This window comes from Lutra lutra, chromosome 2 (genome assembly GCF_902655055.1).
Source record: "Lutra lutra chromosome 2, mLutLut1.2, whole genome shotgun sequence".
In the NCBI taxonomy this organism is placed as follows: domain Eukaryota; kingdom Metazoa; phylum Chordata; class Mammalia; order Carnivora; family Mustelidae; genus Lutra; species Lutra lutra.
In genome coordinates this window covers 48528297-48554155 of record NC_062279.1, presented here as the reverse complement: position 1 = coordinate 48554155, position 25859 = coordinate 48528297, and the positions used below count along the sequence as shown (strand labels likewise).

The 25859-nt window shown below is 44.7% G+C and overlaps 1 protein-coding gene across 2 annotated transcripts in view; it reads left to right on the top strand.

Annotated features, from left to right (window-relative positions):
• EBF2 (EBF transcription factor 2) overlaps positions 1-25859 on the top strand; it is a 191464-nt gene that overhangs the window by 69498 nt on the left and 96107 nt on the right. The gene's annotated exons all lie outside the window — the stretch shown is intronic.

The following is a 25859-nucleotide window of genomic DNA, read 5'->3' as shown; positions in this document are numbered from 1 at the left end:
GACTTGGGTACCAGCCTCTGGCCTCCCACCTGCCCTCTCCAGCTGGGACCTGTGTCGGTTCACCTGAGTGTCTCTTGAGCTCATCTGTAAAATCAGAGTTTGACAACACAATCTCACCTGCCTCTTCCCGGGCTGAAGCTCTGATCTTTAGCAAGAGGCTAAAATCTCTCAAATAGTTTCTGTTTGGAACTCTCAGTAGGGATGTGGCCCCCCCACCTCACGTTCTGTGCAGAGGAGCAGAGGGCCCTGTACATTTCCTGGTGGAAGCGATGCACTTGGACTAGTGGCAAAGGCTGAAACAGTCTAGCCCAGCAGAAGGGCTTAAGGATGGAGCTGGAGTCAGGAGAGTTGTGATGTTTGCAAACTCTGCACAAACGGAAATAGAGCTTTTCCATTTTTTTTTTAAAAGTTAAACTTGTTGCATCAGTGACTTTACATACCTTTGGAAGTCCCACCTTCTCCTAAAGTAAATTTTCAAAGGGGAAATCAAAATATTGCTTAGCAGAAACAGGGCCCCCTGTGCACTCAAGCCAGTCAAATGTGACAGGAAACAAAGTTCTGCCCATAAATATGGTCTAGATTAGAACAGCATCAAAGGCACAGAAATTGCATAAATAATATTCTGTTTGGGGGACTGATGTGGAAAGAAAGGTACTTTACCAAAAAGAATGAAATCAGCATTTAAAAATCCCTCAATACATGTTTTAATGTTTGCCTTTTTTTTTTTTTAAGTCTGCCCAAGTTCATATTTACCTGCGAGACCCAATTGGCACTGAAGGATGGCCTGAGTCTCACAGGTAAATAACAAATGCTTCTGCAGACCGCCTAATTGTGTTCCAAACCCTGGAAACTGCAGGCCTCCTGGGTAAACGGTGTGCTTTGGCAACTCCTTGAAAAAAGGAGCACAAGGATGTGTATCTCAGAGTGGAGTCGGAGCACAGGGCGGAGCCCAGTGGAGCGGAGGAGAGCCGGAAGATCCCACCTTTGGAATCGGGGAAGGGGGGAATAGATTTTGAAATAGAACGCGAGTTCAAATATGATTTATTAAAAAGGTCATTTAAAAGACAACACCAGTAATGCTTTCTACTGTATACTGTATCTGTTTACATTTATGGAAAACAGCATCTCTCAGTTACTGTTTCCAGCTGGCACACGTTGAGTCTCCTTCAGCCCCTCCTCCCCTTCCTGCTGTGGGTCCCTGCGGTGCCATTGCCCTGGGGGTGTGGGACCGAAGCGGGCGCTGGGTGCAGGTTCTGCTCCTCGTCCTGCGACCTTGAGCCTTGAACAAATCACTTCCCCTCTCTGGCCTCCTTTTTGTCCAACTGTAAAAAGGGGGTGTGTATGCCGGGGTTGGGGGGGGGGTTGGAAATTGTCCACAGTTTCTTAAATCCTTTCTAGCTCTGGCGTTCTATGGACTAATTCGTGAATTCTGTGTCAGGGTGAAAGGATCCCGTGCTGCTTACCCAGATTCCAAAGTTCTGTCTCACTTTGTTCCACTCGTGACAGTCGTGGGCACGTGACCCCCTCAGAATAACCCCAGATCACTCCCAGGGGGGTGCGCTGTTGTCTAGGGGGAAGTCTAGCTAGCTCTTCTGACCTTAGCTGGAGGGCGACTGTACCTCCCTCATTCCCCGGCCTTAGGTAGACCCAGGTTGTGGTTTTCGGCTCTCAGGCTCTGCTCAGGCCCGATGAAGGAGATCCAAGCTTTTCCTCTCTAGCAGTGCACCAGGCCTCTCCTTTGAGCTCTGAGGGAACAGTCGTGTCCTCCCGGCTCGCATCCTCGCCCCTTGTCAGCTGCTGCCCGCTCTGCCACCCTCTTGCAGAGCACTAACCTTTTGATTTAACTTTATTTGCCACAGCAGGACTATCACCAGAAAGGGAACAATATGCCCCAGCCATCTGGCTCCTGCCGCCCGAGGCGCCCAGGCCGCTGCTCGAGTGGTTCCTTGCAGGGGCCGCTTTGCCTTCCCACCAGCCTCTGAGGCGGCGGGTGCCCTGTTTTTGTTTTTTTGCAAATCAACCTTTTAAAATCCAGAGACGGGCTACAGCTAGTGAGTCAGAAAACCATAAATAATACAGCAGGCTTTACTTGAGGAAAAAAAAAACCAAAACCAAACCCAAAAGGTGTATTTATCATTATACTTAGCCGGTAACAAATCTAAGATAAAGTTGTGTGGGTTTTCTCCCCCCCACCACCATGACCCTTAAGCAAGTGTGACAGGCATTAACCTATCAATATTAGTGAGTGATTTAAAATACCAACCAACATTTGCCTGCAATAATTTCTGTTGTAAACGACTCCTTCTGGGCCCTCCTACCAATAATTCAGTGCCCATAAATCAGAACTCAGAGCGTGTTGCTTCTCTCTTGCCCTGGGTGATTCTTGAATTCTTTTGAGGGAAGTCTGGAATCCATTCCTATTGTATTTCCCTCTTCCTTCTGCTGCCATCTTCGTATGGGACATTAAAAAAGAACACACATCTCCAGAATGGGACAGAACTCCATGCCCCACACCGCTTTGTTTGGGTGACAGGAGGTATGGGGCTCCTTCTTCATCACTCTTTCTGGACACTTCGTCAAGGAGGTAGGCTGGCTTCTAGTGGAGGAATTCGGTCTGGATCCTTCCTCGTTAGCCAGCCCCTTTGGAAGGTTCGCACCATGGTGGAGATTTTAGTTTAGGTAAGGATGGAGAAATGTGAAGATTCTGAATCTGAAGGGAGATGGTGGGTGCCTGGGGTCGGGGGGTGGTGGTGGTGGGAGGTGGAGGGAAGGGACAGTGGTGGTCAGTGAGCCAGGGTTGAGGGGAGCTGGGCTAGGGAGGCAACTGGCAAAAGTTCTGGATGAGTCGCAATACAGGTACTAACCTGGCCTGAATTGGCAGGCTCAGCCTCCAGCCTCATCCTTTAGCCTACACCCTTCTGACCCACATTCTTGCCCACAGAGGCAGCTTGAGTCCACATATGAGACCAGATAAAATACCCACTTCAAGAAAGGTAATTTCTTTAGAGTTAAGAGATTTATTAGGGGAGCCTGAAGAGTGGGGAGGGGGTGTTGGGGAGGGACTGAGACCCATCTGGTTTGTTGTGGGTCTTTTTTTATTAGAAGAGAGAAAAAAATCTCTCTGTGGGTTCATATGTCTAAGGAGAGCTCAATTAAACTTATTTGCTGGAGCTTAAAATATGCCCGCACCTGCTTCAGCGCTGGGCTCCGAGACCAGCACACTCTCCCAGAAGGCAGAGCAGATGAGGGCTCCTGTCGAGGCAAATGGTGGAGCAGGGGCACAGCATTTCACTTACACTTCCATACGACCTGAGGACGGGAATGCCAGCAGCCAACCTGGAGGCAGCTTCCTGGTTTACCTGGAAACCAGAGCCTTCTGCCTGGCCTGTTGGTGGATCCAAAGGGCTCTTCTCTTCTGAAAGAGAGAACAGAAACCAGAAGAGGGAGCAATGTAGACAGGGTGACATTATCCAAGTCACTCACTTGGATGTGTGGTCCCTTCCTTCCTAATAATGGCAGGATAATAAAATCGATCAGAAAGGTCTGTTGTGAGAATAGTAAACAATGATGGCGAATATTCGCCAAACATTTGTAAGGTGTTAGGCACTGCATGAAGCCTGTTTTACACATCATACCACTGGGTTTTTACGGCAGTCCTAAATAACAGGTGATGTTGTCATCCACATGTTATACATGAGGAAGCAGGTACCAGGAAAGATGAAATTCCTTGCCCGTGGTTACTCAGCAACCCAGATTCTTCTGAATCCTGAGCCTGAGTGGTTAACTACCCCGTCTCCAATGAGACTCATGGGTGAGAAAGAACCTCCAAGTAATACAGTTAAGTGTCCTGAGAGATGCTTGGGTGGAGCAAACATGATCTCATTTAGCATTTCCTCTGCCCTCTTACAGTTTCAGTATAGAAAGTGTCTTCCCAGGGTGGGTGCCCCCACCTGTGGGTGTTGTGTATCCTGCCAGGCCCCGTAGAACTTGGAGGGGTCCATACGCCTATCGCCCTGCCTCCGAAGGCAAGAGTCTCCACTGTCCTCCATTTTCTGAAACAGGTGATTGATTTTAGAACCTCCCTTTCTAGCTCGGGCTGCTCCACGAATTCTTTTATCCCTGCTTCCTCAGCTGCCCACCGGAAACGGAGCCAGTCCCAGGCCTCAGGGTAGCAGTTCCCATGTGGGACAGAGGAATTTGCCAACTTTCACTGATGGATTTTGTTGTTCATCAGACTTAAACCTAAATCTTCTCAGACAGTTCCTTATTCTCCAGCGTTTGACTTTGGGATCGCTTCAGAGAAGGAGTCTTTGATGCAAGGAGGATCCGGAGACCAGGGGCCGCAATCTGCATTTGAAGCGGACTTTTTGATTGGGAGATTCTTAGGCAGCTCTCCATAGCCCCATCTTTCACTACATAGCCCACCAGTGAACAGAAAAATTACGCCCTGCAGCCCAGAGATTTTTTTTTAAGGAAAAAAAAAAAAAAAAAAGCTTTGGCCCTGATTGTTTCCATCAACCTGTACCCTGTAGGTACCTACCGTTGGTGTGTGTAACTGTGAGTTCACAGTGTGTGTGCCAGGCACGGTGGTAAGGATCTCACCTGGCTACTTCATTAATTTGTTTTTTTAAAGGTTTTATTTATTTATTTGAGAGAGAGCATGAGTGTGAGCTGTCAGGGGAGGGCAGAGGGAGAGAAGGGCAGAAGGAGACGGCGAAGCAGGCTCCCCACCGAGCAGAGAGCCCAATGCAATGCGGGGCTCGATCCCAGGACCCTGAAATCATGACCTGAGCCAAAGGCAGACAGCTTAACCCACTGAGCCACCCAGGGGCGCCCCTGGTTACTTCATTTAATTTTCACACTAACACTTCGTATATGGCAGGTGCTGTGATCACCCACGTTGTACAGCTGGGCATATCAAGTCTTAAAGATATTAAGAAATTTGCCGGTGGGATGCCTGGGTGGCTCAGTTGGTTAAGCAGCTGCCTTCGGCTCAGGTCATGATCCCAGCGTCCTGGGATCGAGTCCCACATCGGGCTCCTTGCTCGTCCGGGAACCTGCTTCTCCCTCTGCCTCTGCCTGCCATTCTGTCTGCCTGTGCTTGCTCTCTCTCCCTGTCTCTCTCTGACAAATAAATAAATAAAATCTTTAAAAAAAAAAAAAAAAGAAATTTGCCGGAGTTAGTAAATGAGGGAGCAGGACATGAACCTGGGCAGTCTGGCTCCAGAGCTGTAGTTACACTCCACACTGCTCCCCATGGGGAGTGGGTAAGGAGTCTACCCAGTGTCAGCTCCCGTCTAGCACCATGCTGTGTGCACCATTAATTAGAGGTTTGATTTCCTGGATATATAGACTCATCTTCATTTTTCTGCAGCATCACTGATGATGAATTTATTGATTAGCCTTCCCTTCATCTATGGTAGGTGTATTCACTGCAGCTTATCCGTTACTACTTCTCCCATCCATTGTTGATACTGACTCAAGAAATTATATATATTCGGGGATAGTGTCTGGGCAGGCCATCCACGGAGAGTCCACAGAAAATGATCTCTGGCCGACCTTGTGCCTGGAAGGGCCCTGAGGCTTGTCATAGCTTCGCTGTCTTGGTCTTGAGAATTCCTCCTTGTCTTCTGGTACAGGGGGTAGGGACAGGCTACCTGCACTGGGAAGTGGGTGGTGGAAGTGGGTAGCCTTGCTTTATGAATTCTTCACCACCCAAATGACAAGACAGTTGAGGAGCAGGAAGGAGCAGCAGAATAGGCTGTCCTTTCTTAATTACTCAGAGAGGAGATGGGCCCCTTTCATCAGGTGGTTGGAAAAGAACTCAGGTTTGTGAGACAGTTCCAAGGCCTCCGTCTCATACTTTATATATATAAAGGAACACAGCATCCCTGACCCCCGCCCCGGGGGTTTACAGCAAAACTCTCCGATGGCAGTTATACCCTTGCAACTCCCGCTTCTTTTCTTTCTGCCTAGGTTGATTTTTGTTGTTGTCGTTTGGTAAATGTGTGAGTGAGGGCACTGTCCAGGAAGTGATTTCCTTTGGGTCTCCTAGGAACAGGGTGGGGCTTGGGTGGGAAGTGTGTGGAGGGAAAGCAGAGCCTTACACCACTTTGCAACTTCTTTTCTCCCTCTGCTTGTGTCCCAGTGGCAGGTTGAATGACTTATGTCAAATATACCTATTCTTCAAATTTTTTTTTTAAGTTTGAGTAGAGTTGACATGCAATGTTACATTAGTTTCAGGTATACAACATAACAATTCATCAAGTCTATATATTATGCCAATGCTCATCACAAGTGTAGCTGCCACCTGTCATCCCAAAATACTATGACAAGACCATTGACCGCATTCCCTAGGCTGTACGTTCTCTTCCCATGGCTTGCTCTTCCCATATCTGGAAGCCTGTACCTCTCATCCCCTCTTCACCCATTTTGTCCATCCCCCACCCTCTTCCCTCGGACAGCCATCAGTTCCTTCTCTGTATTTATAGGTTTGACTCTGCTTTTGGTTTGTTTGTTTATTCATTTGTTTGTTTTTCTAGATTCCACATATGAGTGAGATTATATAGTATTTTTCTTTCTCAGTCTGACTTATTTCACTGAGCATAATGCCCTCTATGTCCACCCATGTTGTCACAAATGGAAACATCTCATCCCTTTTTTATGGCTGGGTAATATTCCAGTGTGTGCTTGCACGTGAGCACACGTGTGTGTGTACCACATCTTTTTTACCCATTCCTCAATTATGGACACTTAAATTGCTTCCATATCTTGACTATTGTAAATAATGCTGTAATAAACATAGGCGTGTATACATGTTTTTTAATTAGCTTTTTCATTTACTTTAGGTAAGTAATCAGTTATGGAATCATTGGATTATACGGTATTTCTATTTTTAACTTTGTGAGGAACCTCCAAATTGTTTTCCACAGTGGCTGCACCAATTTACATTCCCCCCAACAGTGTACGAGAGCTCCTTTTTCTCCAGACCCTCACCAACACTTGTTTTTTCCTTTTTTATTTTAGCCGTTCTGACATTTAGCCATTCTGACTCTGTGAGGTGATAACTCGTTGTGGTTTTGATTTTCATTCCCTGGTAATGAGTGATGTTGAGCATCTTTTCATCTACCTGTTGGCTATCTGGATGTCTTCTTCAGAGAAATGTCTATTTGGGTTCTCTGTCCATTTGAAAATCAGATTGTCTGGGGATTTTTTTGGTGTTGAGTTGCAAATATACCTGTTCTTATATTGCCAGGCTGCTAACCAAAATCTCCAGAACCGAGGTAGCTTCCTCGGTTTTTCCTCTCCCTAGGAAAGATCGGACTGTCCCTGAGGCCTCGGGCTTGAGCAAAGCCCCCCTTTCCCTTTGAGGAGGGGCTGGCCAAGTGCAGAGTGAGGTGGAATAGGTACCCGTGTCTGGGTTGCTAGAAGGTTCCCTGTTCTTATTTCCCTTTGGCTTCCGCCACCTTGCACTGTTTCAACCTACTCCCCAAATAGTCACGAGGGGAGGTGATGCCCCTCCCCCACACTTAGTGATTCTCGAATGAGTTGTGTCATGGCCACAGAGTACACTGGCCAACCACAGTCAGTACAACTGAAGGCAGGATGCATTTTGCTCATGTCCTGTCAGAGAAAGTCACGGCTATGCTGCTCTTGGTCAGGTACAGAACTCTGCCTTTCTCTGTGCCTCACTTGATCTGAGGTTGGCCATTCTAGTAAATATCCTCCCATCCTCCACCCGGCAGGGGGCTGAGTCAATGAGCAGAAGGGATGACTTTAGGGTCCTATGATGCATTTGTGGATGGGATGGGGAAGAAGGTGGGTCCCCTTGACCAGGAGGCTCTAATTCCTCCGGTGACCCTCATAACAGCTGTCTCTCCTTATGTTTTGAGTGGGAATGGTTAAAATGGAGGAACTGACAGGAAGCTTGAGTTGGTACCATCTTGTGTCTGTCATCTCCCGCTAAAAGCTGACAAATAGGATTTCTCCCTGGGTGCATGCTCAGGTTTGGGGCATTCACTTTTCACTTCATATATTATTTTTGGCGGCTGAGGAAAATAAATAGAACTCTCAATCTCAAAAGGCGTTGCTAGCATTTCCATGCAACCAGAGCTCGGCTCAGCATTGGCCTTGTTGGAGAACTGGGTGAAATCAAAAGTGCACAGAATCTGCATGTAAGCAAAGCAATATAAGACAAGATCTGTCAGGGAGCACTTTTAATGTTGCTTAACAAAATTGGTTACACTAAATCTTTATAGACTGAATAAGTACTCTGAGTTCCAACAAAGTAAACCAAAGTAAACATCGCTCTTATGGGAAATAAAATTCCATGTGGTTAGGGGCAGGGCTGTGATTAATTCAGTGGCAGTGAAAAGACCATGAAAATATAGTAAGGTTATTGACTCTGTCTGAGAAACAATTTAGTATCTGCCATATATGTGTGTGTGTGTGTGTGTGTATCTAAATCTATATGATTTAATACTAAATGATGGGAGGTGGGAGAGGATCTGGTGTTTCTTTAATTATAAATTAGTGTACTGATGCTCTAGGTATCATTGCTCTGTCAATTATTAATACTGACCTCACTACAGAAGTCAGTAAGGAAAACAGTGATAAAAGGCAGCACTGCAGAGAGGGGGACCAGGTTTCTGTGAAATTCTTTGTGTGTGTTTGTGCATGCGTGTGTGTGTGTAAGTGTGTGCGTTTACCTTTACAACCATTATCTCCTGAACTAGAGATTTCTCAGAGCTCTCTTGGACTGTAGCCTTGCCCGAAGTACAGGCTTTCATAATGTGCATTTTAACGTTAAATGATTTTTAATATTCTACATATGGTTTCATGGTTTTAAGTCTCCTCTCTGGGAAGGAACAGGGCTGTGGTATTATGATGAATAGTGGATTGTGTCCAGGACACCCACTTACTTCCCTACATATCAAACATGTGGCGCTCCCATTAAACATGGGACTGTCTCTAGAGATTATAGTTGTCCTATCTAATCCAGTCCTGTTTTGTTCCCTCGACCCGGATTGAGAAGGATACATTGTTCTCATACATTCTTCTTTTAATTAAATGCAGTAGATATGTCACGTCCATGAAATATTCCAGGTCTGTTTTCACATCTGCGGACATTTTCTCCTCCTCTACTTCCATTTGGCTTCTTGGAAAGAAAACTAACCTTAAATGTATACTTGGATTAATTGATTGGTGGTATGCAATTTGCCAGGACAGTTTAGATATGATCTTAATATTTTGTTCCTAATTGTAACAGAATGTGCTGTTGCTGCTCTTTGCTGACATTCACTCAAGCCTTCTTTGCCTGTGTCCAACAATTGGTTTGAATCCAGCACTGTATTCTCATTCAAATTGGCTCATCCAAGCTCCCTTCTACCTTCACTGGTGCTGGCGCTTGTAGGAGAACTTTTAGGTGTGGATGTATCCCTGTGTGTGTTTTAAGTTTTAATTGCTGGGGGTGATTTGCTAATTGATCCTATTGATACAAAGTACCCGTCAGGAACCTTCTATGTACATTGTACTTCCTCATCAGCAAGGAAACCTGATATCTCGTAAAATTATCCATTCAATTATAATTTTAAAATACTGGAGTAAACTCCTAGCAATTCACAAGAGGCTAAACTAGAGCCCCATTAGAAGGGTACTACAAGTAAACATTATTAATTATAAAAAATTGCCTAAATTAGATTTTTTTCACACCTGCTTCTTGCTTAATTAGCTAGCAATCCACATATTCCATTCAGTTGAACTCTTACTATTTATTCAAGCATACTTGACATTAACATACTGTTTGATGTTTGATATCCTCAGTTTTAATTTAACCACATGACAACAAATGGTGTTTATGAAATACCAGTGAGCTGGAAAAATATCCTGTGTTGGAGTCGCACATGGGACTGAATAGAGAAATTTTCTCTAGGAAGAGCTTGAAGGCAATAAGGAAACAAGAGTCTAATTTTCCTGTGTTTTCAGTCTTACTCTATCGTGCCTTTAAGAGAGCTTTGGAAGGTCCTACAAGATGGCACCAATGCTATGAGGCTAGATGTCCTTGATAATGTTAATGATGGAAAAAGTACTGTCTGCTTGTTGACACCTGGGAAGGATCTTACAGAGCTATCCTCGTATTGGATGGCCACATTCTGGCCATTCTTTAGGATTTAAGGAAGACAGCAGGGACATAAATGTCTTTTGGGTAAATGAGGACTATCTGGTGTTACAGATGACAAAACTGAGGGCACAGAGGCCAAAGTCGAAGCCTGGGAGTCTTGGACTTCATCAGCAAGTCATTATCTCTAAGTCGTGGCTAAGCCAAGGTGATGATGTGGTTCCTTCCTGGGGGCGGGGGGGGGGCAGTGTTGGGGATGGAACTAAACGTTTCCCCCAGTGTTGTTCTTACACCTGAGAGTCCAAAGTCATGACCTTAAAGGGGCTAAAACAACAGGAATGGGCTAGATGAGTTCAAAAGAGACCTGCCAACAGAGACCTTGGACATGTTATTCTCAGTCTCCCATGTCTCATTGGATTTATTCTTTTAACTTTTCCCCTGTTCTTCCAGAAGAGCCACGTGAGCGAGTCCTGGTTGCGATTCCTGTCAGCCACTTTGTAATATGAGTGCCTTGCAGTCTAGTGATGAAACTCAACTCAGAAAATTTCCTGGGCCAAGAGACAAGAAGAGAAAATTGTCTCCATAATGTATTGATTCTGACTAATGACATCACTTGTTGTAGGGGATACGGATTGATAGCCCCTGGCTTGTCTCCAGTAAGATACCATTTTACATCTGACTCTGATCAAACTGTGTGTAAATCATTTTTAACTTGAGTCCTGTAGATTTTGTGTTCACACCACGGAACTATGGCTTGGTGGGGTTTGACATCATTATTCTTTGTTGGGCTGTCTTTGTTTAAGAGCCACTTAAAATTTTTGGCTGCTGGTGAATAGAGAAGCTTGTTAACTGAGGAAAACATGTTGATGTCACACACTTGCTGGATTTTTTTTTTTTTTTTTTTTTTTGGTGATGGTTGGGAGGAGTCAGGCTATGTGGATCCAAGAAAGTGTGTGGTGTTACCCGTGATAGATGAATGGCTTTAGGTTCAGAGGCTAGATTCAGTTATGTCTGGATAATAGAAGCTGATCCAAAGGGGTTGCCGTCCCTTGGGACCCTGGGAATTTACATCGAGGCCAATACTTCTTGCTTCTGGAGGGGCCAGTTATCCTGGGACTAACTTGTTATCCAAAATAGCCCTCCTGCAATTGGGGTCCAGGGGAAACCAGGTGCATCAGTGAACTACCACCACCAACACCCTGTGCTCATGTTGCTTATAATCCTCAAGAAAGTGGGTACTGGATAGGATTTGGAATCAAAATTTGGACTACCTTCTTGTGTATTTGTTTGACCCATCACGTGTAGACTGAACGCACAATATGTACTTGAATGGAGCAGAAAACCAATAGGATTTTGCATTCAGAGTGCACATCTCTCTCCCCTTTATTGTCTGTTTAAATCTGGCTGCTCCAGAGAATTTGTATTCCTTATGCCCAGGTCAGCTAGGTAATGGGTAGAAGGACATTTTAGGATGATGGAAAATATACTTTGGCTTATAAATTTTCTAAGGACAGTTTGGAGAAGCTGTAATCTACAGAAAGATAATAAAAAATGAGCTTTTAACTTCATAAGAATAATGGCAAATGCATTTTCCATCTTGAAGGCAATCACAGAATACCATGTGGTTCACCTCCCACCCATTTTCAACTGTATGCTCCCCTGGTGCTTGGACCCTTTCCAAAAAGACTCATTATTACTCTTATCTATTCAAAAAGTTTAGAGCAGTTTAGGAAAACCAGTATAATGAGGAAGAGTCTCCATGTTGTTGATTACTTGAAATGTCCCATAATTAACAAATTACAAAATTCATTCTATAGGGGCCCCTGGGTGACTCTGTCAGTTAAGCATCCAACTCTTGATCTCAGCTCAGGGTTGTGAGATCGAGACCTGTGTCCGGGCTCCACGCACAGCTGGGGAGTCTACTTGAGATTCTCTCTCTCTCCGTCTCCCTCTGCCCCTCCCCCTACCACTCCTACAATAATAAATAAATAAATCTTTAAAAATCAATTTTATTTACTCCAGGGAAATTGAATTTTTATCTTTTAAGTTTAAATTTTAAACTTTCTCTTATGGAACATTTCAAATGCAAGAAAAGTAAGGAGAATAACATAATGAAGAATTTGTGTTGTATGTCACCCAAGCATGTTTCATGTCTACTCCAACTTTCTTTTTGAATTTTAATTATAATTTCTGCAATTTTTTATCATATGTACAGTGCAACATAGTATCCATATATCTGCCTCCTTCCCACCAGGTGCCATGCATATCACGAAAAGAGTCTTTGGTTGTGTTTTTACATTCATTGATATAGGTAATTATGAAACATGCATAATATTTTTTTATTTTTTATTTTTATTTATTTTTTAAGATTTTATTTATTTATTTGACAGACAGAGATCACAAGTAGGCAGAGAGGCAGGCAGAGAGAGAGGAGGAGGCAGGCTCCCTGCTGAGCAGAGAGCCTGATGTGGGGCTCGATCCCATGTCCTGGGATCATGACCCAAGCTGAAGGCAGAGGCTTTAATCCACTGAGCCACCCAGGCACCCCCATGTATAATATTTTAAAAACAATGTGGATATATACATACATTATGGATTTGCATGCATCCCAACCAGTAGCACCATCCCCACCTGTAATTCTAAGACTCTAAAATTGGAGAATTGAAAGAGGTAGGAAAGATACCTTTTAGTGAGTTTAATTATGTGTTGTACTCTGGATTTCTGAAGAATCTACCAGTGAGTCTTCACTGGTAGAAAGAATTCTGACCAATCCAACATATCCAGCTCTCAAGAGACTTTAGGATGATGTGTAGGGAAAGAACAGTGTCAAAGAGTAAAAGCTCTTCACCTTGCAAAATATTTTCAGGGACCAATTCTTCTTTTACTGACTCATCCACCGTGATAAGCATGTGAAGGTATCCCCCAGCAAAGCAGAAAATTTGCAGTAAACTGAAACTTTCCAGTGAGTTTCATCTTGACTGTTGATGTGACAAATGATACCCCCACCATTTTAATTCCTTGTTCATTTATGAGATAGGAGAGATCTGATGAATATTTATTCTGGTCATCTCTACTCGTTTATTTGGACACGAAGTTTGTTGTCAGAAGCGTGGTTTCACTTTGTGGCCCATTGTTGGGACAACAAGCAGAACTGTATATTTTCCAAGCTAGCTTTTGGGGCCTGGAGCTGAGCTCTGTGAAGAGAGCCACAGCTGGCCCTGAGGTGTGGAATTACTTCTTCTGGTTAGAATCCCAATTCTTTAAAAATAGACTGCCCGTGTGATGATAGACTTTCCTTCACTCAGGATCTCAAATGAGGCCCTGATGTTGAATACTCCTGCATGACTGGGCAAAGGCTAAATCTGCCAGTCCTGGTGTGGAGACCCCAGCATGGATGGCCATTGTCTGCGAGTCACCAGTGAAGCTCTCCCAGCACCTTCCACCTTAGATGTTGAAGATCATTGCTTCAGGGTAATAGATGGGTCCAAGGGTAGCTCCACTAGAAACCAGGAAAGACAAGTTGCCTGGGATTTGGATCATTTGTGTTTATTCTGCCTTGGTTGCAACCCTGAACTGTTGATTTCTTATCTGGAGGATGGAGCATTCTTACCTAATTATTATTCCCATTCTTTTTTTTTTTTTAATTTTTTTTTTAAGATTTATTTATTTATTTGACAGACAGAAATCACAAGGAGGCAGAGAGGCAGGCAGAGAGAGAGGAGGAAGCAGGCTCCCCACGGAGCAGAGAGCCCGATGTGGGACTCGATCCCAGGACCCTGAGATCATGACCTGAGCCGAAGGCAGAGGCTTTAACCCACTGAGCCACCCAGGCGCCCCTATTATTCCCATTCTTGAGAAGGACAGAAACCCCCTCCCCTATAACACACACACTCACATGCTTTTTAAAAATCTGAGAAATGCCTTCAAGTCTTTTGCATTGTACAGGTGAGAATTATACCACTTGAGAGACTATTGGCTTGAGTTGGGTCAAGAGGATGACCCAACTCTGCTCTGCTGGAAAAATGACTTTGCTCTTAAATGGGAATAAAGTAAATCAACACAAAGTAATGCTTTAAATGCACATCTGTCCCATAAAACAGCACCTTCCTTTTGCTTTCCTAAGAATTAATATTGTTGCCATGCAGGCTGCAGAAAGTGAGATTGTGTCTGAGAACATTGCAGACTGTGGGATGGAGGTTTCCTCTTGATACAAAATGTTCTCACTACAGCTTCAGAGAAGGAATGCTGTAAGGAGAACCTAAGTATCAGGAGGCCAAAGGCGGGATGTGGCCAGATTTCAAAGAGGCTGGTCCACAACTTAGGGTCAGTAGCAGAGAAAGATGGGAGAAGAGATGGTCGGGAGTGACTGATGTCCCTTAAGCATTTGTGATAACTGACGGTTTTCTTTCCTTGCTCCTCGGTGATATTTGCTACTGAGGCATCGTCATTCTTGACTTCTCATCCTTCCATTTTGGATGTCATGGTTTAGATAGAGTTACAGAGTTGCAGTTGTAGGTAATGAAACCCAGAGGGAAAGGAAGGGGGACAGAACCTGGGGGTAGAGATATATGCGGTGATGGTGAAATGGCTCTGGTATGATGGACAGAGCTGGCCCCTGAGCTATAGATTTTGGAAGAATAAAATGAAAAACAAAACTTCAAACAACAAGCCAGGATCAGTCCCAGTGTGGGAGGAAAAAATGTTGATTGCCTTTTCATACCACAATTCATTTGTTTATGAGCTTATTTTATTTGTTTAAAAAAGATTTTATTTATTTATTTGACAGAGAGAGATCACAAGTAGGCAGAGCAGAAGGCAGAGGGAGAGGGGGAAGCAGGCTCTCTCCTGAGCAGAAAGCCTGATGTGGGGCTTGATCCCAGGACCCTGAGATCATGACCTGAGCTGAAGGCAGAGGCTTAACCTACTGAGCCACCCAGGGGTCCCTAAGAGCTTATTTTAAGTAGGAGTTCTATCCCCAGAAGCCAGAAAACCCACCTGAGATTGCCCCTGGCTTTGCAGAACAATCTTAACAAGATATCCTTGAGCCCAAGAAATACTGAGTGGTGATTCCTCCAGATCTCTAAAAAGTTCAGCCTCAGCTTATCCCTGCCCTTGGCCCCCAGCGCCTTCCCCTGGTCCTTTTCCTGAGCCTAACCTGCTGAGGCTCCCAAGGACCCAGACCTTCCAACAGGTTAGTACGGGCTAGGAGGGATCATGCCACTAATGGCAGTGTCAACAAACTTTCCAGACTTGATTTTCTTTCATTTTTTCTCTCGAGAAAGAGATGGAAAGGGGCTACTTCAGAGTCTACTGAAGTAATAATAAAACCAGACCTACTGGGTCACCATATGTGGGGAAAAGTTCTCTTGGGCCTTAGGATACACACTCAGGGAGTGAAACAAAGGAAAGGAAAGAAGCAGTCCTATTGGCAACTGTCGTTAGGTAGTATAAACAATGGCCAGTCACTGGCATGGAGCACAGGCTCAGATTCCAATAGCACTCAATGGGGAGCCTTCCTTAAAAAATTAGAAGAAGCTGGGCTGGAGCTGGTCCATGCTGGGAATGGCAGAAGAAGCAAAAACAAGAGTAAATGAATGGAAATTAAGCAGCAGGAAATGGGGATTTGGCACAAAGTTGGAATTTGAAACTGCAGAGAGGTGTCAGTGATAAGGTTGTATAGAGTTTCGGGCCAAAAAAAGAGAGAGAAGGAATGCAGATGTGTTCATTGAATAAAGTGCAGATGGAGAAGGGGGCAGGAAGAAAAAAAAAAAAAAAAAAACACGCCGGGGAAGTCATAATGAGTGGAGGTGCATTTATTCAGCAAAGCTTTAAAAATTATTCTCCCCGCGTATCTGGATGAAATTACAGGTTGGTTCAGATTGTTCCAATCTACGGGAGAGATTAAGGCAGCTTTTATTTACTTTTACCTTTTCCTGCTCTCGGCCAACTGGGCTGTTTCTGTCGGGGGCTCTCGGTGGTGTTAGGCAGGCTGAATCCAGGTGTGAATGGCCAGTTGGGGTCTGCTCGGCTCAGGAACGACATCCTCTTCAGTTAGAAATGACTGGGCCATCTCTGGAGAGCCTGAATCAAGAGCTTGAACTGTCTGTCTGGGGAGCTCATGGGAAGACAAGCAGTGAGAAGCTCTGACCCTCTCTACCAATCATACTCTCCATTGGCTGTGGAGGGAAGCCTGGCCACTTGGGTTCTGTCCCATTCACCAAACCCCACTCCTACCCCCGCCCCCCATCTGGCCGTGATGGGTTGAACTCTTTCTAGGCTGACTGGTAAGACAGTCTTTGAGTTTAAACGCTGTCTTATTTGGCTTAACTAATAGGAAGGCTTAAGTTATCATCCATGGTTGTACCCTGATCCCTTCCATTCCTTATCCAGCCTTGGGCATAATTCAGTAATGCAGAAGCCCCAGCCAAATGCTAGTGTTCCAGAGGCAGCGGGGATGGGAGGGAGTGGGAGTAGCAAAGGAGTGGCCCACGGGGGCGTAGAAAGGTCTCTGACTTTGAAAGACGATGATGACCCTGGACAAGGTCACTTTGCCAGCCTTAGATGTTGGCTTGTCATTTTCCAAAAAGGACTAACAATAACCATGCAGTGAATTTTAGAGATCCTCATTTGTTTGATGAGACACCTCTGAAGAATTATGTGTGAAAGTGTCTTGCAGAATATCTTATATTATCTTGTGCAAAGTGCCATGGTCTTCATCATCCAGCTGGGGGTGGGTGGGTAGGGGGAGCTGGCTCTTGAGAGTGAAATGGCACTTTTTTTTTTTTTAAGATTTATTTATTCATTTGACAGAGGAAGAGATCACAAGTAGGCAGAGAGGCAGGCAGAGAGAGGGTGGGGGAAGCGGGCTCCCTGCTGAGCAGAGAGCCCAATGCGGGACTCAATCCCAGGACCCTGGGATCACGACCCAAGCCAAAGGCAGAGGCTTCAACCCACTGAGCCACCCAGGCGCCCCTGAAATGGCACTTTTAACAAAGATGTTTGGTACTATGTTGGTAAGGTGTTGCCAGGCAGGAGGGCCGTCTGGACACAAAAGTCCTGCTGCTATCTTTCTCTGCAAGAGTGAAAGGGAGTACTTTTTGACATGTGCCCTGACCCCTCTGTTGTGTGTTTTAAGAGCCATGGAAAATGGAGAAATAAATGTGGTCCTCGGCAAAACTTCCAATTTATCAATATGAATATTGGAAAATGCACAGCGGTGGGTAATATACCAGTCTGGACTTCCTGTTTTCCTCCATTTGATGAGCTTCCTTGGGGATAAGCCCAGATGTCATGTGATCTTTATCAGTGCCATTGACATAATAGTCTGGATTCCATCCATTCCAATTGTGTGCCATCTTGGGAAGGCATACTGTTAAAATGTTAGCATTTAACCCACTGAGCCACCCAGTTGCCCCAAAATGTTAGCATTTAAAATGGAACTTAGGTGAGAGTTGGAGGGCAGGTGACCATGAAAGCCTCCCTGTCATACCAGTGCCACCTGTCCCCATGGAGGGCTCCACCTCTGCCTTTCCCCTTTCTCTCATGTTCCTGGGTCAGAAGTCAAGGCTGTTCATTCCCCATCCTCTGCAGACCTCTCCGCACATTGAACCCCTCGGTGTCACCCTTTTGAGGGGAAGGAAAAGTGTATTGGTACCTTAATTTTGTATTTGTCCTCACCAAACACAAAGGTAGCACCTACCTGTACCAAAATAACTTTTGAAAGGCTCCACACTGAATGGGAGTAGTTTGGGAGAAAGTGCCCTTGAATGTCGCTTGTGGTGGCAAATGTTGAGACTATAAGCAGCTGACTCTCCTGAGTGCTGTCCTTTTTCCTTCCTTCATAGCCTTTATTTCTTGTCCTTTTATCATCAGTAGACTATCTAAGAATATAGAAAATGTGTTAAAATAACAATGTTTTAAAAGATTTTTATAAAAATCTATCTTTATTCTTATATGTTCCTGGACACATGAGTGTATATATTTTACAGGTTGCCAAACATTTACTAAGTTTCTATTATATAGTGAACTTTTGAAGCCCCCCCGAAGGCCTGGAGTCTCACAAAAGTTATGAGAATTTTGTCCCCTTCTCCATTCCCAAGGCCTCTGTTAATTTGGGTGCTTATCTCCCACCATGGCAAATATAATGGCCTGCAGCTGGTTTCCTGTGTCCAAGCCCTTCTTCTGCCTCAGAAATTAAGTTTCTAGAGCACAGACTTGAGGGCATCTGCCCTCTGTGTCTGGACCTGGCCCTGGCTCCTAGTGCCTGCGAGGGAGGCCAACCCCCGGGGCCTGGTCACCACCTCAGCCAGGCTAAGATGGAGCCGTGGCTCTCTCTGCTGGCAGTGATCTGTCCAGTCTCTCCACTTTGCTGCAGCCTGGAGCTCTTCTCAGGAATGTGTGCCGGGCTGTCTTGGGCAAGCCTTCTCAGATCTCCCCGAGTACCATAGTTCTCAGGGCACCTTGTTTACAGCTGTCTCCCAGGCTGGCATGCTGTGTCTGTGTCCTCAGAACGGAGACCCCAGCTCCCAGAGCCTGCACAGCTAGCATTGTGCTTAACAAACGAGGCACAGCTCCTACCTTCGCAGAGGCAACAATCCATTCGGAGGAGACTGTTGTATTATAATTAAAAGTGCAATGGGCATTTGTATCCTCCAGAAATGTAGGTTGCTACAGCAGCAAATAGCCAGGGGACCCCAACTGGGCCAGAAAGCAGGAAAGATTTCCTTCAGGGCTGCAGGGTGAGAGCAGGAGTTCCATAGGGGAGGGACTGTGCGGGGGCTGGAGGGGGGTGGAGGTGAGAAGGGAGATTTGAGTGAGGCCTTGAATGGCAGGAAAAATCTAGATGAGCAGAGAGGAAGATGCAGTAAAAACAGTATATGATATATATATATACATATATATATATGTATATATATATATATATTTCCCCCCCCCCCATTGACTCCCTTGAGGAAGGCTGTGAAAATGATGGATTCTTTTTCTTCGGCACTTCAAAGTGTGAGGCATTTGTGAGAATCAAGACGTATTGATTGGCCTCACCTCTTAGGGCTCTTTCTCCCTGGACTTGTGCTCTCTCTATCCCCTGATGGAGAGAAACCTGGTGAAGCAGGAACACCTGTGCTCCTAGGTGGGGCTGCTGAACAGCAAGATGCTTCTGGAGCTCCAGACCCAGGTGGCTACATTGAATAGCAGGCATCCACCACCAGCCTCCTTCCTAGATGTTATGAGTGCCAAAGTGGAGGCTTTGGGAGAGCAGTTTGGGTTCCCATGTAGCCTGATTTCACTCTTCCTCCGCCTGAACTATTTTGAGACACTCCTGCCATCTTTCTTTCTCCCACACAAACCCTTACTATGACTAGAATATAGCTAGTTCGAGCTAACATATGTTCTTATAATTATGTTGCTAGCATGATAGATTATTTATTCCACTCATTTCTTTTTTTTCTTGAGTCCCAGCTCTGTGTACCAAGACTACAGAGGTTGTTTAAATAAAGAGATACTAACACACCTTGACAGCAGCTTATATAAAAAAAAAAAAAAAAAGGAAAAGCCCCAACCTTTAAGAGGTCTCAAATCTGCATCCCATCTGTTTAATATGCAATCTAATGGTGCTATGTGAGGCTTACTTTCCCACTGGGAAGCAGCTGAAGGGAGAATCAGAGGTTCTGTCTGTTAAGCTGTCAGTCCCTGACTGTGGAGAGCAGGAGCCCTGGTGCATCCAGCCCTGCTGGTATGTTACCCTACCTGGGAATCAGCATTTGCCTAGAGGAATGCTTAATGACTGGGCCAATCAGCACTGGGACCGGAAAGGGCCCCTATCATCTTTGGGGCCAGACTTACCTTATTTCTGATGGAGAGTCTGAAGTCTAAAGCACCATGTCTTGCTGGTGGTGGGGCAGACTCAGTGAAAGAAGGTCCCCAAACCATGTCCTCTGGCTCTGAATCCAATGTTTTTTTTTTTTTTTTTTTTTTTTTTCCCTACACAGTATGGGGCAAGAAAGCCAATGGAAATGGGCTCTGCTAGCCAGTCTGGAAGGCAAGCAGAAGCTGGGAATCAGCCACCCCAGTGTGCTACCTATGACTTGTCTCTTCTCTTCTAGAAAAGAGAAGTTTCTGTCTCTTCTCTCCTAACTAAATTTAGTAATTTGATTAAGTCCAATAAGTGCCTATTTTATTATGTTAAGGAAAACCATTTGTTCGTTCATTCCTTCAGTGGTTCATTCAACCAACATTTACTCAGTGTCTCTCCTATGTTATGTATATTTATGGAAGATATGATAATCAATGCAACAGAGTTCCTGCCCTCTAGAGCTTTCCAGTATGGTGATGGACAGCTAAGTAAACAGGTCATTGCCATCCAATTATTACAGTAAAGAAATACCACAGTGTGTGTGCCATGAAGTGAATTACACAAGGTCCCATGGAAGCCCAGAGCAGAGGACTCTATCCAAGGCTGTGTTAGGGCTGGGAGGTCTCAGGTTCTCATGCTATAACTTGACTAGGTAGTCTCTTAGAAGCTTGTTTCTTTGTTCTCCTATCCTAACTTCCTGAATCAGGTGTGAGGCTGTCCAGTGGAGGATGCAGGAGAAGCCCAAGAAAGATCCCAACCTTCCAAGGACTCTAAAACTAGTTGGGAAAAGAACTTCATGCTCACAGAACAAGGAGGAAAAAAATCCAGTTTTTTTGTAGGCCAGTGCTATGTTACATGATACATACAATAAATATATTTTAAAATTCAAAAAGGGGAGAGAGTAGAATGAGTTAGAGTAGGCAGAAATCGCTGTGTGGGAGAGATGGACATTCATTTGGGTTTTAAATAAAGTGTAAGATTTCCTTAGATGAAGGGCAGGTTAGGGAGGACCCTCTAGGCAGGGAGTTGGGGAAAGATTAACAAAGCCTGCAGAAGAAGTGAACATGGCAGATTGGGGAAGAGCCAAAAGGCTGAAATGATTTGTAATAGTTCTTAACCTAACGATTGCCCAGCCAGATTGTAAATTCTACATACACAGGGTGAGTACATGTCTCAGGTAGCCCTGGACAGGTCTGGTTTATGTGCCTGCTTTCCCGATGTAATTATTAACAGAGCCCGTTTCAAACACTCTTCAAAATGTTCATATCAAGAATGATTAAACAAATATCATTTCTGATAAATCCTGAATGTTGGTCTTGACCTTGCCTTTTTGTCTTAGAGTGTATGCTTGAAGCCCTTGCTACTCCTTTCTGTGCCTTTGCTTACCCATGAAAGGCTTGGGGCTTTAATTGCTTCCTAGGAACCTGGGGAACCCAAAGAAATCTTTAGCCTCATTCTGCTCTTGGTAGAACATGACAATTCACACTTAGAAGTAAAAAACTCCCTCATCTCTGCTTTAGCAAAGTGTGTGTGTTCTCTCTCCTCCCAAGTGAATTCCCAGGTTTCCAAAGATCTGTCTTTGTCTAAAAGGGTTGGAGAACTGAGTTGAATGACTTGGAAAGTGTTTAAAAATTCTTTGGACGGAGGCATCATAGAAATACCAGGTGGCCATTGGGAAGTGAGGGGGTGGATTCTATCCAGTGGTGGCGCCATCATGTTCACTTGGATGAGCCAACTAGGATTCTGGAGCAGGGAATAAAGGACTGTCCGATGTGGGACTTGCTCTTGCTCTCACAGCTGGTAATCCCAGCCTGGATGGGTCTGGACTCCAGCTCACGTAATCACTCCTCAGATCTCTTCCAGCTAGGAGGGAAGATTCTAGTTGCTGGCATAGTCAATCCAACACCTTTTTATGAGTGCTGAATTTGCAAAAATAATAAATGAAAATGAGATTGTGTGTCATTTCAGCATGTGTTTTATATAAGGACATAAGATGGTGATATCAAATTACTGATAATTTAATTGCCTGGAAAAATTAATTTCTAAAAATGCCAAATAATTTCCAAATCAGATAGATTACAGGAGCAGCATCTATTTTGGGGGTTGTCATTTGGGTAGAAAGATGTACACCATGTTCAGAGACTTTTTTTTTTTTTCAAAGATTTTATTTATTTGACAGAGAGAGATCACAAGTAGGCAGAGAGGCTGGCAGAGAGAGAGGAGAAGCAGGCTCCCTGCTGGGCAGAGAGCCTGATGCAGGACCCTGAGATCTTGACCTGAGCTGAAGGCAGAGGCTTAACCCACTGAGCCACCCAGGCGCCCCATGGTCAGGGACTTTTATTTTCTTCGAAGATCTATTAAAAACTACTTTGTCCTAGGCTGGGATAGGAACTTGGTATGGGGGTAGGTGGAGGAAAAAACCCTTTCATTTTCATTTTGTTTCTGAGTTACACTTATTTTTATTCTAGTTTCTTCTTGTCAGTTTGTGTTAAAATTGTGGAGAATTGGCCTTATTTGTTAACTGGTCTGTGAATTATGCATTTCTGGTACAAATTAGAGTACCAAGGCATTAAAAGATTGCCCGAAGGTTGCCCAAACCCAAGTTTGTGGTTCAAGTGTGAGGCAGGTGATGAACAATTATGGTGACATCTCTGACCCTGGGTCAATGGTTTAACAGACTTTAACCCATTCCTCCCAGAAGGACACCCAGTCTTTTCATTATTCATTTGGCTCTAGTAGATCTTACTCCTGCACATCAACACTCAGATGCAGCAATGCATAAAGTGTCGTTGATGGATACTCCTCTCTCCCTCTGAACCATAGAGATGAGATGTCTGGGGCAGTGTCCAAAGGTGGCTTGGCTACCTGCCTTGGCAACCAGGAACCTTCAGGAAAACAAGAGCGTTTAAATTCGGAGGACCCATGTGTTGCAGAAGCATCTTTTATGTAGAGACTTTGCATATGTTTTCCAGTGTTGATTGTAATTGAAAACTGAGGCCAATTTTGTTGCACATTTCTATTAATTTTTTAAGTAAAAGTGTGAAAATCTGATTCGGGTGGGCATCGGTGATGGCAGCCTTCCTGTTTTAGCAGAGCACGGAATTTGAGAGGCCATTGTATGCATTTAAAGGAAGAGGTCTTCTCAAAAGTAATGGCGTCTAGCAGTCAGTGATAAAAGGGGGAAACAGCCAGCTCATGTCAGGGGCAGCTCATTTCAGATGCTCTGATGAAGGAGGTTGCCCTTTATCAAAGTTGGTCTTCAGACAATGTTCATTAATACATTTCCAGACTGATGTGCCATGTCCTTGTTGCCTTCTGTAAAATCCCAGAGCTATTTGGCCTCTTGCTTATTGGTCCAGTTTTTATTTCAAAAGGTGATGAGGTGAATATTTCTAGAAATAAGGATTTAGCCCTTAAGAAATTTTAAAACATCTCACCAAAAATGTCACCCTGTGTGGTCCTGATGAATGCCCCCAGGCCAGCTCTAGGCAAAACTGTGAAGTAGGCCAAGTTTATTTCCAACTTCCCAGACTGCCTCCGAATGCAGTCATTTTTCCTTCGTTTTCCCTCTTCCCCCCACTCTCAAGTCCCCTTCCTCCACTTCCAACATTATCCTTCTCATGCCCTTGATTTTTTTCTTTCATGCTAATGAAGGAATGATCCGGAAACCTTTCTGGTACTAAGGTACGGCGACTTTTCATATTACCCTTCTTAGGGTACTTGCGTTTTAAAAGGACGTGATAAGGGCCCCCTTCACACCCATGGATGCGATCTCCGATGGCCAGCTTTGAGGCATTGGTAGAAATGTTCTGTCAGGGAGTAGTTCTTGCAACCTTCTTATTTGGCCAATTAGGAGTTCCAAACTACATGAGGACCCTTGTTAAAGAAAACAAATATTAAAAAAACCCCACACTCCCAATATGATTATGGGGGTACTTTTAATAATTGTTAGCAATGAAGGAGGCAACGTGTTGTCATAGTGATAAGGCATGACGCAGTCACATGGCCTGGCTTGAATCACAATCCCACTTCTTCCTTGCTGTGAGACAGGGGCAAGTCCTGAGACCTCTCTGGACCTCAGTTTTCTCATCTGTAAAATAGGAACGACAATGGTCTTGTGCTTCACTGGGTGGTTGTGAGGATTAAATCAGTCAATGTGCTGATAGTACTGGGAAAGTGTTCGGCATGAGGTAAGCCCTTAATAAATGGTAGCGATGATGATGACAAGGAAGATGACAATGATGACTGAGAACATCTGAGAAGTAGAGGGGGGTGTATTTGTGCAAGACCTATTCTTTATTCAGCCATGATTTTTGATATGTGTTTGCTTGTGGTCATCTCCCAGCTGCCCGGGGGTCTGTAGTTGTAGTTGGAGTTTGGATTAAAGGCATATCGTGCTTGGTCCCTTCTAGCAGAGAGCCGGAGAGATAGAGGGAGTCAGCGCCAAGGCAGGATTAGACTTTAGATCTCCCAGAGTTCCAAAACCCAGGAGTTCTCTGAGATATGTTCATCTTTCAGTAAAGGCTCCGATTATTTCCCTTGTGTTCAGGGCTCAAGGAGGGAACTACTATTTCCTTTGCTTTATGAGTCATGGTTCTGTTCTGTCATTTTGGGAAGGGCCTGAGGCCCCTCAACAGTGTTATCACTGTACAATTATCTCCAGTGAAGGCACACAGCAAAGAGCATTTCCTTTGTAATGTAGTTATAAATGTCACATCAGTTTGAGATTTAAGAATGGATCCAGAGCTCTGTCTCCTAGTCAAACAGGGTATAATTAGAGTGGGACTCTGGGCCCATCCCTCACAAGACATTGTAACTGGGGAAGGTGAAGCAAGGAGCTGGTTTGCTTCCTCTGGATCAGAGAAGTATCTGGAAAAGGAGGGCCTTCTTGCCAGTCATCCTTCAAGCTGTTGTTTGTGGATACTTGCTCTAAGCGAGAGAATTGGTTTGTATCCCCTGAGTCACGATGCCTGCTCTCCTAAGAAATAACACGTTAGAGTCTTCATTCATCTGCAGAACCCCTGAGCTGGGGTGAATGTATGTAGCAGGTGAGGCACTGCACATTGTCATTTCTGGTTTCTTCAAGACAGACCAAGGAGAAATCAAATCACTTAGAAAAGCAGTTCCCTCAGGATTAACTTCTAATCAGATTCTAGCACCAAAGCACAGGAGGCTTATAGAATGGCTCTATGAATGAATGAATGAATGAATGAATGAACGAATGAATGAACAAATACATGCTTGGCCAGCCAAACTCTTTGGAAGAACTTTTTGGCATCATTCATGCCCTTAAGAAACATTTATTACACATCTTCCATGTAACAGACTTTCTGCTCTATGGAGAGAGTTGAGTGTCATAGTCACTGCCCTCCAGAGGGTCCCAGTTCAGCTAGCAAAACAGACGAGGAAACCAGAAATGACCAAAGAGAATGTGTTTATCAGAGGTCTGTATCAAATTTATAGGAAGGGCCCCTACCTACTTCTGCCTGGGAATAAAGAATCAGGGATCATTTCCCAGAGCGTGTGATGTCCTAGACTAGGAGAAGACTGTCCCAGACAGGTGCTACCAAGGCAGGGAAGGAAGGAGGGAACAGAATCCAGGTAGACGGAACAACAGAATGTACGAAAGAGAAGGATGTGCCACATTGCAAACCTCCAGTAGGGCTCATACCAATAGGGGCAAGTTATTAAGGGACTCTAAGGCCAAGCCAAGGAGCATGGACTCTGGTCTGAACACAGTGGCAGTGCTGGGGATGGTTGGGCAAGAATCAAAAGTTTTTAAGAGGGAGTGCAGCCTGATTGAATTTGCCTTTGACTGGAGGTAGGGTATGGAGTGAAGGTTCCGTAAGAGGGGAGAGCCTGTGACAGGATGGCAGTTAGGGGACTGTTGGC